We start from the raw sequence: 13,409 nt of genomic DNA, 5'->3' as shown, positions 1-13,409 counted from the left end.
TGGTTTGTTTATTTCTATCAGGCTAGCTAGCACTTTCTGTGGGAAATGGCTTATTTTGTTTATTATGTTGGCCTTGGTTCGCCCTGAGTTGTAGTGTCATGTTTTGTTTGACACTTTCTTTCGTTTAAAATAAATATCATTCTGTTGGAACATCTCAATCCTGGATTTTGGTTTGGGGATCGGAGAGGGAACATGCTAATTTATCTTTGTATGTTGCACCCTGACCCCCTGGACAGGGGCGTAACAGACCAGTACAGTTATAGTACTTTGTACTTTGCCACATTTATCTTCTTCTTAGCTAGTTTCATGCACTCTGCTTCTCCAACGTTTTTAAGAGCTGTTGATGATGTCAAATGCAGCTTACGGCCACACCGCTCTCTAAGCGCGCGATCTCGTCCGATCTCGGCAGCCAAATAGAGCCGGGCCTGGTTAGTACTTGGTAGGAAGACCGCCTGGGAATACCAGGTGCTGTAAGCTTTTTTGCTTGGGTTTACGGGCAGCACAAGCTGGTGTTACTGCCTATTTATTCATAGAAATTGTTCTATATTTTCATCAAATTTTGTTCTTTCATTACTGTTTTGCTACTTTATTGGTTTGTCAACCATCGTGCTTCATAACTAGTAGACCATGTTACGGTCCTGGCCATATGTGTTGTTTTTATTTTCTTGTTCTTATAGGTGCCCTGCCTGATTGGCCGGATTGGGGGGCAGTACAGGAGGCTGATTGGTCCATCCTACACTTGCTGGAGTTTTAAAAGTACGGTTCCCAACAGCTAGCGAGGCTCTTTCTGGCATCAGCACCTGTTTGCTGTTCTTGGTTTCCAAACCTTATTTAGCATTTTTGAATTGTTAGGTTTTGTGCCCTGGTTTTGTTTATAAATTGTATATTTTGTAAATAGTATTAAATCTGTAGGGGTGGACTGCCATTTTTCTTTTGATTGTTTTCTCTTGTTTTCACATTAGGGAGTTAGGGTTAGCGACTGTCTTTTGGTTTGTTTATTTCTATCAGGCTAGCTAGCACTTTCTGTGGGAAATGGCTTATTTTGTTTATTATGTTGGCCTTGGTTCGCCCTGAGTTGTAGTGTCATGTTTTGTTTGACACTTTCTTTCGTTTAAAATAAATATCATTCTGTTGGAACATCTCAATCCTGGATTTTGGTTTGGGGATCGGAGAGGGAACATGCAAATTTATCTTTGTATGTTTCACCCTGACCCCCTAGACAGGGGCGTAACAGACCAGTACAGTTATAGTACTTTGTACTTTGCCATATTTATCTTCTTCTTAGCAAGTGTCATGCATTCTGCTTCTCTAGCGTTTTTAAGAGCTGTTGATGATGTCAAATGCAGCTTACGGCCATACCGCTCTCTAAGCGCCCGATCTCGTCCGATCTCGGCAGCCAAATAGAGCTGGGCCTGGTTAGTACTTGGTAGGAAGACCGCGTGGGAATACCAGGTGCTGTAAGCTTTTTTTCTTGGGTTTACGGGCAGCACAAGCTGGTGTTACTGCCTATTTATTCATAGAAATTGTTCTATATTTTCATCAAATTTTGTTCTTTCATTACTGTTTTGCTACTTTATTGGTTTGTCAACCATCGTGCTTCATTACTAGTAGACCATGTTACGGTCCTGGCCATATGTGTTGTTTTTATTTTCTTGTTCTTATAGGTGCCCTGCCTGATTGGCCGGATTGGGGGGCAGTACAGGAAGCTGATTGGTCCATCCTACACTTCCTGGAGTTTTAAAAGTACGGTTCCCAACAGCTAGCGAGGCTCTTTCTGGCATCAGCACCTGTTTGCTGTTCTTGGTTTCCAAACCTTATTTAGCATTTTTGAATTGTTAGGTTTTGTGCCGTGGTTTTGTTTATAAATTGTGTATTTTGTAAATAGTATTAAATCTGTAGGGGTGAACAGCCATTTTCTTTTGATTGTTTTCTCTTGTTTTCACATTAGGGAGTTAGGGTTAGCGACTGTCTTTTGGTTTGTTTATTTCTATCAGGCTAGCTAGCACTTTCTGTGGGAAATGGCTTATTTTGTTTATTATGTTGGCCTTGGTTCGCCCTGAGTTGTAGTGTCATGTTTTGTTTGACACTTTCTTTCGTTTAAAATAAATATCATTCTGTTGGAACATCTCGATCCTGGATTTTGGTTTGGGGATCGGAGAGGGAACATGCTAATTTATCTTTGTATGTTGCACCCTGACCCCCTAGACAGGGGCGTAACAGACCAGTACAGTTATAGTACTTTGTACTTTGCCACATTTATCTTCTTCTTAGCAAGTGTCATGCATTCTGCTTCTCTAGCGTTTTTAAGAGCTGTTGATGATGTCAAATGCATGTTACGGCCACACTGCTCTCTAAGCGCCCGATCTCGTCCGATCTCGGCAGCCAAATAGGGCCGGGCCTGGTTAGTACTTGGTAGGAAGACCGCCTGGGAATACCAGGTGCTGTAAGCTTTTTTGCTTGGGTTTACGGGCAGCACAAGCTGGTGTTACTGCCTATTTATTCATAGAAATTGTTCTATATTTTCATCAAATTTTGTTCTTTCATTGCTGTTTTGCTACTTTATTGGTTTGCCAACCATCGTGCTTCATTACTAATAGACCATGTTACGGTCCTGGCCATATGTGTTGTTTTTATTTTCTTGTTCTTATAGGTGCCCTGCCTGATTGGCCGGATTGGGGGGCAGTACAGGAAGCTGATTGGTCCATTCTACACTTGCTGGAGTTTTAAAAGTACGGTTCCCAACAGCTAGCGAGGCTCTTTCTGGCATCAGCACCTGTTTGCTGTTGGTTGGGGGAGGAAGTGTGTTCTTTTTGAGAGTGTGCTGCAGGAAGCAGACCTGTGTGAGAGCTGCTGATTTTTTGGTTTGTGGTTTTTTTCTTGCTCTTCTTTTCCCCATACTAAATAGTGGTTTTTGGTTTTTGGCTTTTTGTTTTTTATCCCCCCGGCGGATTTCTGTCCGTACGGGGGCGCCTTTAGTTGGCTTCCATGCCTTATTTTTTTCTATCATTGTTTTTCTCGGCCAATGTCGGCACTTCCTGGTTTTTGTTTGAGAAATGAGAGGAGTTTTTCTTCACTGGAAAAATCAAGAGAGATGAAAGGAATAAGAGGAAATCTGATAGAGAACTGCAAGATGGTGGAAACTGGAGAACAACACCGTGATGTGGCAGATGGGGGAAGGAGGACGGCTGCAGGGGATACTGTGAGACCATGCGCCAGCAAAAGCACAGAACGGCTGCCGGATAAGGCGTGGATTGTTGGGGAAAGGCAGAAGAGATGGCCGGCTGTTGGAGGTAATGCAGTTGCTGGAAAACAACATGAAGAGATGGCAAGAATAAAAGGAGAGATGAGCGGAAGACGAGAAGCGAGAAAGGAAACAAGGTATGAGAAAGAGTTGACTGTTTTGGCAGAAGTAATAGGGGAAGAGCGGCTAAAAACTATGGAACTATTACGAGCCATAAGAGAGGTGTGTGGCGGAATTGGGGCACTGAGAGAGACAGGACCAAATAAATTTGAAGTGACTGTGAAGAATGAAGCTGGGAAAAAGAGACTGTTGGATGGACTAAAAGTGGGGAGAGCAGTAGTGATGGTAAAGTCTTTGGCAATAGATGAGTTGGTGGTTTCCTTCTTAAACTTACCAGCTTATATTTCTGATGAAGAAATACTAGAGAAGCTTGATGTTTGGGGAGTAACAGCAATCTCCCCAATAAAAAGGAGACTGTGGCCAGGAACTGATGTGGCTGATGGCACCAGATATCTAAAAGTTAAGTTCAATGAGACTGTGCAATCACTGCCTTACTCCGCAAAGTTTATGACAGCAACTGGCCCAGAGTATTTCAGGGTAATGCATAATAATCAAGTTAAGGTATGCAGGATGTGTCTACAGCCTGGGCATATCGTCAGAGATTGCCCAGATTTCACTTGTTTTAAGTGTAACAGACAGGGTCATTATGCGAGGGAGTGTGATGCCCAGGAGCATAGATGTGACTCATGCCATAGTCCACAGGAGGAATGTGTGTGTCAAAACAATGCAATAGAGTCTGGAGAGGGGCACAGGGGACTGATCCCCAATGAGGATGCTGGAATAAGGCCTCCAGAGGAGGTAGGACTGGATCTTGACAGTGAAGGAGCAAGTGAATATGAGGAGGGGGGAGGAGAGTTAATGGAGACTCAGGCCAGTGAACTGGTCCTTTCAGAGAATAAAAAGGAAAACAATGTGAATGAGATTGGGTCAAGTCTGGATCTAGTGTTGGCGGAGTGGAGTGGAGAAGTAGCCAGTCACCCTGAAGAGGCCGAGAGGGGTATGCTTCAGGCTCCTCTGTCTAGACTTCCAATTCAAGGTGAGCCATTACCTGACCCCAGAGGTATTGCTCTAGAAATTGCTGTATCGACTCCTCAGGCTGACGGTGATGAATCAGAGGCAGAGATGGACTTTCAGCAAGTAAGGCACATGAGGAAAAGAGGACAAAAGAAGTCCGGGGAAAGTGTGGCAGAGGGCAAAGGGAAAGGGAAGAAACAGGCCAGAGATAGATGACCCCCTTTTGTGTGATCCTTTTCATGCATCTCCAGTCCCAAAACCTAAACGGCCTAGGAAAGGTATGGAAAATTAAAAGACTGTGTGAAGACATGGACTGTGACATCCTGTGCGTCCAGGAATGTAGATGGACTATGGAAAAAATAGACAAAATAAATACTTTTTGGAGAGGGGATTTGTTTTATTCCCTCTCTGCTGACAAAACCGCAGGTGTAGCAGTATTTGTAAAGCCAGGTGTTTTTGAGAATGTGACAGAGGTTTTTAAGGATAACCAAGGGAGACTGTTGGTTCTAGATACTGTATATCACAATAGAAACTACAGAATTCTAAATCTATATGGCCCAAACAGTGAGGGTGAAAGGAGGGTTTTTTTTGGCCGCTGTAAAAGGTGGACGGACGATCGCTCGGTAGTGGTGGGGGACTGGAATGTTGCTCTAACTGGGCTGGATGTGAGTGCAAACAACGTTTTCAAAACAGACACTAGTAGATCGGCTGTTTTTCAGTGGATGACTGAGGGTGATTTGATTGATGCTTGGAGAGTTCTGAACCCTGGCACCCGTGCGTATTCGCGCAGGCAAGTAGTATTGGGCAAACTAAAGCAGTCTAGGATAGACCTGTGTTTGCTGGCGTCGGGCTTGATTCCTATGTTAAAAAAGTGTGAATATAATTTCTGCACATGGAGTGATCATGCCTCGCTGAATGTGACTCTTGGGGAGGGTAGCATGCAGAGGAATGGAGGGGTGTGGTGTTTTAACTCAGCCCTCCTGGAGGATTCATTTTTTAAAGATAAAATGAAGTCTTTTCTCTCTGCTCTGTGTGAAGAAAGTGAATTTGTAGTAGATATCATTGAGTGGTGGGAGCACGCCAAGTTTAAAATTAGGAGGCGCTGCATTGCACTGAGCAGAGAGAAAAGGCTAAGGGAAAGAGCTAAGGAGGCTGAGTTGAGACACCGTCTGAAAAGGGAAATTGAGCTTGTTGAAGCTGGGCATGGCCATCCCCTGGATGGCTATCTTGGACTGAGAGAGCAACTAGCACGCCTAGATGAGGAAAAATGTAAAGGGGCAGTGATCCGCAGCAAAATACAACATGTAGTGGAGGGAGAGCGCTGTACAGCATACTTTTTGGGCTTAGAAAAGAGAAGGCAGACCAAAACATACATAACAGAAATACAGGATTCTGAAGGCAATACACACACCGATTTAGTAGATATATTACAAACTATACAGGATTTTTACTCTAATCTTTTCAGTAAACAAAATATAGGAAAAGCACAAAGAGATAAAATACTTGGTAATGTCGGCTGCTCTCTCGGTCCTGAGGACGCGGCTATGTGTGATGGCGACCTCCACCCGGAGGAAATCAGTGCAGCCATTGCTGAAATGCATAGAGCTAGAAGCCCGGGTCTGGACGGCCTCTCGGCAGAGTTCTATCAGTCCTATAAGGATTTGCTATCTCCGGTCCTCTTTAGGTTGTTCTCTGCCATGCAAACGGAGAACAGATGTGCGGAGTCTTTCGTGAGAGGCGTGATCACTCTGGTTTACAAGAATAAGGGAGCCAGGACCGACTTGGGGAATTATAGGCCCATTAGTTTGCTCAATACTGACTACAAGATCCTGGCTAAGGTGCTGGCGTCCAGACTCAAAAGAGTGATTGGGTCGATAGTTGGGCCTACCCAGACTTATAGCATTCCGGGGAGGGATATTGCTGATTGTATCCTGTCAACCAGATTCTCATTTCAACAGCTAATGGCCACAGGTGGCATCTACTTGAGTGTGGACCTAGAGAAGGCGTTTGACAGGGTGAGTCACGAGTTCCTCTTTGAGTGTCTGGGGGTTTTTGGGTTCGGCCCAACTTTTCGAGCATGGGTGGAGCTGTTGTATGGCCGAGCTACTAGTGTTGTCAAATGTAATGGCTTCCTGACTGATCCCTTCCCTTTGGAGAGGTCGGTTAGGCAGGGGTGCCCCCTGTCGGCTATGCTTTATGCAATAGTGGCCGAGCCCCTAGCGAAATTAATCTTAAGCGATACAAAAATAAATGGAATACAATCACCGACTGGCTCAGACTTTAGAATTGCACAATATGCAGATGATATTAACATAATGGTTAAAGATAGGAACAGCTTGCAACGGGTGCTCGGTCACCTAACTGCATATGAGCATGCCACAGGGGCGCGAGTCAATAACAATAAATCTAAACTAATTCTTGGCCCTGGGACTGATCTAGGTGGTGAGGGGCAGGGGTTCAAAATGGGAGAGGAGGAGTTTAAACTCCTGGGAGTCTACATGGGACCTCAAATGGAGGCAAGCATTCGAAGAACCTGGTTGGAGCATATTGCGTGGTGTAGATCTAGGCTCGGACTGTGGAAGATGAGAGGGTTGGGTTTGAGAGGGAAGGTAATAATAGTGAATTCTGTAATAGTACCGAGGCTGGTTTACGCCATGCAAGTCTGTCACCTGCCGGGCGATTTGTTGGTCCTCCTGAGCAGAGCCATAGAAGACTTCCTGTGGAAAGGAAGAGCGATGAAGATTGCACATAATACACTGGTTGGGCCATATAAAAAAGGTGGGTTACAGCTGTGTGATTTAAAAACAAAAATTAAATCACTTAGAATTAAGCTATATAAGAAGCTTTTGGACAAGTCAGCATGTGGTATATGGCAGGACTATATGTGGTTAGACATAAGGAATAGGGGGACGGGTGGGATTTTCAACCTGTGCAGCGTCGAGCTGGCGCGGCATGTGCCCGGAGCGTGCATGCTATTCCAGGAGGCGGCAGAGGCATGGGCTGATGTCCTGCCTCACCTGCAGTGCATGGTGACTAATAAGTGGGATGTGTTGAACCAACCCATCTTTGGAAATCCCTGCCTGCAGGGTCGGGCAGGCCTCCTGAAGAACCGGGGTGTGCTGGGGAAAGCGGTGCAACAGGTGAGAGATCTTTTAAACCAAGACGGGGTGTTTGATGAGGATGAGGTGTTTTTTAGAGCGAAAGGAAAAGGATACAAAATCTCAAGGTCAGTTATCCGGGAATTAGGGAGAGAATTCCATCAGGGGTGGCCACAGAGATGGAGAGAAGTTTTACAGGGGACACAAGATGGTCTGGGGGGAGGGGATGGAATTGTTTTCACCTTGTCATGTGATATAAAGAACAGGAATCTGATAGAATTACCTACTAAATTCTGGTACTCAGTCCTATTAAAGAATATATTCAAACAACCTGCAGCCAACACAGCGTGGAGCCAGATTTTTCCCTCCCGTTCCATTACTGATATATGGGAAAATGTATACATGCACTGGATGACGCCAGCCATTGCTAACACAAATTTTCTGTTGATGCACAGAAGAGTGTTGGTGTCTGTCGTCCTCCACCGAATTAATTGTGATATACATTCAAGAATGTGTGCGGTGTGTGAATGGGAGGATGAAGACTTTGATCATCTTATGCTGCATTGTAGGGTAGCACGGGTTTTTAGAGATTGGGTGAGGACAGTTCTAACTGAGAAATGTAAAGTGATCGGGTTGGAAGGAGTGAAATGGAGCTGGGTGTGGTGTTTTGGGGTTGAGAAAACGGAAAAAGGCATAAACCTGGATATGGTGAATTTGGTATTGAGTGTGGCGCGTCATGTTTTATATATTGCAAGAAACCATGCACTTTTTGGGGGTAAAATAATAAGTAGAACGGCACTGTGTAAGAATTTGGTTAAATGCTATTTGAAAATCTTTTATGAAGCGGATAAGGATGGTTTTGAAAGAAGGTGGGGGGCGAAGAATGATCTATGTGGTGTAGATAGAGAAGGGCGGATGGTGGTGGATTTTGGTTAATGGTAGGTTGGGATAAAATGGGTAGGGGTTTACTCCTGTTTGGGTCTTTTTGTGTTTAATATGTGTGTATAATTTGAGATGTTTTTTCATAATTTTGTTCTGTTTTGAAATGGGAAATGAATATACAAATGTAAAATATGTATGTTATTTTCTGATTTTAAGCACCTTTGTATTTGTCTTCACCAAAATGTAAAAGAGTATTTTTGATAATAAAAAGAGAAAAAAAAAAAAGCGCCCGATCTCGTCCGATCTCGGCAGCCAAATAGGGCCGGGCCTGGTTAGTACTTGGTAGGAAGGCCGCCTGGGAATACCAGGTGCTGTAAGCTTTTTTGCTTGGGTTTACGGGCAGCACAAGCTGGTGTTACTGCCTATTTATTCATAGAAATTGTTCTATATTTTCATCAAATTTTGTTCTTTCATTGCTGTTTTGCTACTTTATTGGTTTGCCAACCATCGTGCTTCATTACTAATAGACCATGTTACGGTCCTGGCCATATGTGTTGTTTTTATTTTCTTGTTCTTATAGGTGCCCTGCCTGATTGGCCGGATTGGGGGGCAGTACAGGAAGCTGATTGGTCCATTCTACACTTGCTGGAGTTTTAAAAGTACGGTTCCCAACAGCTAGCGAGGCTCTTTCTGGCATCAGCACCTGTTTGCTGTTCTTGGTTTCCAAACCTTATTTAGCATTTTTGAATTGTTAGGTTTTGTGCCGTGGTTTTGTTTATAAATTGTGTATTTTGTAAATAGTATTAAATCTGTAGGGGTGAACAGCCATTTTCTTTTGATTGTTTTCTCTTGTTTTCACATTAGGGAGTTAGGGTTAGCGACTGTCTTTTGGTTTGTTTATTTCTATCAGGCTAGCTAGCACTTTCTGTGGGAAATGGCTTATTTTGTTTATTATGTTGGCCTTGGTTCGCCCTGAGTTGTAGTGTCATGTTTTGCTTGACACTTTCTTTCGTTTAAAATAAATATCATTCTGTTGGAACATCTCAATCCTGGATTTTGGTTTGGGGATCGGAGAGGGAACATGCTAATTTATCTTTGTATGTTTCACCCTGACCCCCTAGACAGGGGCGTAACAGACCAGTACAGTTATAGTACTTTGTACTTTGCCACATTTATCTTCTTCTTAGCAAGTGTCATGCATTCTGCTTCTCTAGCGTTTTTAAGAGCTGTTGATGATGTCAAATGCATGTTACGGCCACACCGCTCTCTAAGCGCCCGATCTTGTCCGATCTCGGCAGCCAAATAGGGCCGGGCCTGGTTAGTACTTGGTAGGAAGACCGCCTGGGAATACCAGGTGCTGTAAGCTTTTTTGCTTGGGTTTACGGGCAGCACAAGCTGGTGTTACTGCCTATTTATTCATAGAAATTGTTCTATATTTTCATCAAATTTTGTTCTTTCATTGCTGTTTTGCTACTTTATTGGTTTGCCAACCAACGTGCTTCATTACTAGTAGACCATGTTACGGTCCTGGCCATATGTGTTGTTTTTATTTTCTTGTTCTTATAGGTGCCCTGCCTGATTGGCCGGATTGGGGGGCAGTACAGGAAGCTGATTGGTCCATCCTACACTTCCTGGAGTTTTAAAAGTACGGTTCCCAACAGCTAGCGAGGCTCTTTCTGGATGCAGCACCTGTTTGCTGTTCTTGGTTTCCAAACCTTATTTAGCATTTTTGAATTGTTAGGTTTTGTGCCGTGGTTTTGTTTATAAATTGTATATTTTGTAAATAGTATTAAATCTGTAGGGGTGAACAGCCATTTTCTTTTGATTGTTTTCTCTTGTTTTCACATTAGGGAGTTAGGGTTAGCGACTGTCTTTTGGTTTGTTTATTTCTATCAGGCTAGCTAGCACTTTCTGTGGGAAATGGCTTATTTTGTTTATTATGTTGGCCTTGGTTCGCCCTGAGTTGTAGTGTCATGTTTTGTTTGACACTTTCTTTCGTTTAAAATAAATATCATTCTGTTGGAACATCTCGATCCTGGATTTTGGTTTGGGGATCGGAGAGGGAACATGCTAATTTATCTTTGTATGTTGCACCCTGACCCCCTAGACAGGGGCGTAACAGACCAGTACAGTTATAGTACTTTGTACTTTGCCACATTTATCTTCTTCTTAGCAAGTGTCATGCATTCTGCTTCTCTAGCGTTTTTAAGAGCTGTTGATGATGTCAAATGCAGCTTACGGCCACACCGCTCTCTAAGCGCCCGATCCCGTCCGATCTCGGCAGCCAAATAGGGCCGGGCCTTGTTAGTACTTGGTAGGAAGAACGCCTGGGAATACCACGTGCTATAAGCTTCTTTGCTTGGGTTTACGGGCAGCACAAGCTGGTGTTACTGCCTATTTATTCATAGAAATTGTTCTATATTTTCATCAAATTTTGTTCTTTCATTGCTGTTTTGCTACTTTATTGGTTTGTCAACCATCGTGCTTCATTACTAGTAGACCATGTTACGGTCCTGGCCATATGTGTTGTTTTTATTTTCTTGTTCTTATAGGTGCCCTTCCTGATTGGCCAGATTGGGGGGCAGTACAGGAAGCTGATTGGTCCATCCTACACTTCCTGGAGTTTTAAAAGTACGGTTCCCAACAGCTAGCGAGGCTCTTTCTGGCAGCAGCACCTGTTTGCTGTTCTTGGTTTCCAAACCTTATTTAGCATTTTTGAATTGTTAGGTTTTGTGCCGTGGTTTTGTTTATAAATTGTTTATTTTGTAAATAGTATTAAATCTGTAGGGGTGAACAGCCATTTTCTTTTGATTGTTTTCTCTTGTTTTCACATTAGGGAGTTAGGGTTAGCGACTGTCTTTTGGTTTGTTTATTTCTATCAGGCTAGCTAGCACTTTCTGTGGGAAATGGCTTATTTTGTTTATTATGTTGGCCTTGGTTCGCCCTGAGTTGTAGTGTCATGTTTTGTTTGACACTTTCTTTCGTTTAAAATAAATATCATTCTGTTGGAACATCTCGATCCTGGATTTTGGTTTGGGGATCGGAGAGGGAACATGCTAATTTATCTTTGTATGTTGCACCCTGACCCCCTAGACAGGGGCGTAACAGACCAGTACAGTTATAGTACTTTGTACTTTGCCACATTTATCTTCTTCTTAGCAAGTGTCATGCATTCTACTTCTCCAGCGTTTTTAAGAGCTGTTGATGATGTCAAATGCAGCTTACGGCCACACCGCTCTCTAAGCGCCCGATCTCGTCCGATCTCGGCAGCCAAATAGAGCCGGGCCTGGTTAGTACTTGGTAGGAAGACCACCTGGGAATACCAGGTGTTGTAAGCTTTTTTGCTTGGGTTTACGGGCAGCACAAGCTGGTGTTACTGCCTAATTATTCATAGAAATTGTTCTATATTTTCATCAAATTTTGTTCTTTCATTGCTGTTTTGCTACTTTATTGGTTTGCCAACCATCGTGCTTCATTACTAGTAGACCATGTTACGGTCCTGGCCATATGTGTTGTTTTTATTTTCTTGTTCTTATAGGTGCCCTGCCTGATTGGCCGGATTGGGGGGCAGTACAGGAAGCTGATTGGTCCATCCTACACTTCCTGGAGTTTTAAAAGTACGGTTCCCAACAGCTAGCGAGGCTCTTTCTGGCATCAGCACCTGTTTGCTGTTCTTGGTTTCCAAACCTTATTTAGCATTTTTGAATTGTTAGGTTTTGTGCCGTGGTTTTGTTTATAAATTGTATATTTTGTAAATAGTATTAAATCTGTAGGGGTGAACTGCCATTTTCTTTGGACTGTTTTCACATTAGGGAGTTAGGGTTAGCGACTGTCTTTTGGTTTGTTTATTTCTATCAGTCTAGCTAGCACTTTCTGTGGGAAATGGCTTATTTTGTTTATTATGTTGGCCTTGGTTCGCCCTGAGTTGTAGTGTCATGTTTTGTTTGACACTTTCTTTCGTTTAAAATAAATATCATTCTGTTGGAACATCTCGATCCTGGATTTTGGTTTGGGGATCGGAGAGGGAACATGCTAATTTATCTTTGTATGTTGCACCCTGACCCCCTAGACAGGGGCGTAACAGACCAGTACAGTTATAGTACTTTGTACTTTGCCACATTTATCTTCTTCTTAGCAAGTGTCATGCATTCTACTTCTCCAGCGTTTTTAAGAGCTGTTGATGATGTCAAATGCAGCTTACGGCCACACCGCTCTCTAAGCGCCCGATCTCGTCCGATCTCGGCAGCCAAATAGAGCCGGGCCTGGTTAGTACTTGGTAGGAAGACCGCCTGGGAATACCAGGTGCTGTAAGCTTTTTTGCTTGGGTTTACGGGCAGCACAAGCTGGTGTTACTGCCTAATTATTCATAGAAATTGTTCTATATTTTCATCAAATTTTGTTCTTTCATTGCTGTTTTGCTACTTTATTGGTTTGCCAACCATCGTGCTTCATTACTAGTAGACCATGTTACGGTCCTGGCCATATGTGTTGTTTTTATTTTCTTGTTCTTATAGGTGCCCTGCCTGATTGGCCGGATTGGGGGGCAGTACAGGAAGCTGATTGGTCCATCCTACACTTCCTGGAGTTTTAAAAGTACGGTTCCCAACAGCTAGCGAGGCTCTTTCTGGCATCAGCACCTGTTTGCTGTTCTTGGTTTCCAAACCTTATTTAGCATTTTTGAATTGTTAGGTTTTGTGCCGTGGTTTTGTTTTGAAATTGTATATTTTGTAAATAGTATTAAATCTGTAGGGGTGAACTGCCATTTTCTTTGGACTGTTTTCACATTAGGGAGTTAGGGTTAGCGACTGTCTTTTGGTTTGTTTATTTCTATCAGTCTAGCTAGCACTTTCTGTGGGAAATGGCTTATTTTGTTTATTGTGTTGGCCTTGGTTCGCCCTGAGTTGTAGTGTCATGTTTTGTTTGACACTTTCTTTCGTTTAAAATAAATATCATTCTGTTGGAACATCTCGATCCTGGATTTTGGTTTGGGGATCGGAGAGGGAACATGCTAATTTATCTTTGTATGTTGCACCCTGACCCCCTAGACAGGGGCGTAACAGACCAGTACAGTTATAGTACTTTGTACTTTGCCACATTTATCTTCTTCTTAGCAA

General features: G+C 43.2%; 1 non-coding gene and 6 pseudogenes across 1 annotated transcript; all 7 read left to right on the top strand.

Annotated features, from left to right (window-relative positions):
* Window positions 1-358: 358 nt before the first annotated feature.
* On the top strand, window positions 359-477 carry LOC137112148 (5S ribosomal RNA; annotated as a pseudogene).
* An 868-nt stretch (window positions 478-1,345) lies between these two features.
* LOC137111394 (5S ribosomal RNA) lies at window positions 1,346-1,464 on the top strand. The gene has a single exon (XR_010912329.1). It is a non-coding gene; the product is annotated as a 5S ribosomal RNA (ribosomal RNA).
* Window positions 1,465-2,331: 867 nt separating this feature from the next.
* On the top strand, window positions 2,332-2,450 carry LOC137111517 (5S ribosomal RNA; annotated as a pseudogene).
* A 7,092-nt stretch (window positions 2,451-9,542) lies between these two features.
* On the top strand, window positions 9,543-9,661 carry LOC137111564 (5S ribosomal RNA; annotated as a pseudogene).
* Window positions 9,662-10,528: 867 nt separating this feature from the next.
* Window positions 10,529-10,647, top strand: LOC137111716 (5S ribosomal RNA; annotated as a pseudogene).
* Window positions 10,648-11,514: 867 nt separating this feature from the next.
* Window positions 11,515-11,633, top strand: LOC137112057 (5S ribosomal RNA; annotated as a pseudogene).
* Window positions 11,634-12,490: 857 nt separating this feature from the next.
* LOC137111939 (5S ribosomal RNA) lies at window positions 12,491-12,609 on the top strand (annotated as a pseudogene).
* Window positions 12,610-13,409: the final 800 nt, after the last annotated feature.

Source organism: Channa argus, unplaced genomic scaffold (genome assembly GCF_033026475.1).
Source record: "Channa argus isolate prfri unplaced genomic scaffold, Channa argus male v1.0 Contig011, whole genome shotgun sequence".
Lineage (NCBI taxonomy): Eukaryota > Metazoa > Chordata > Actinopteri > Anabantiformes > Channidae > Channa > Channa argus.
The sequence above is the reverse complement of the archived record's forward strand: the minus strand, read 5'-3'. Positions and strand labels throughout refer to the sequence as shown.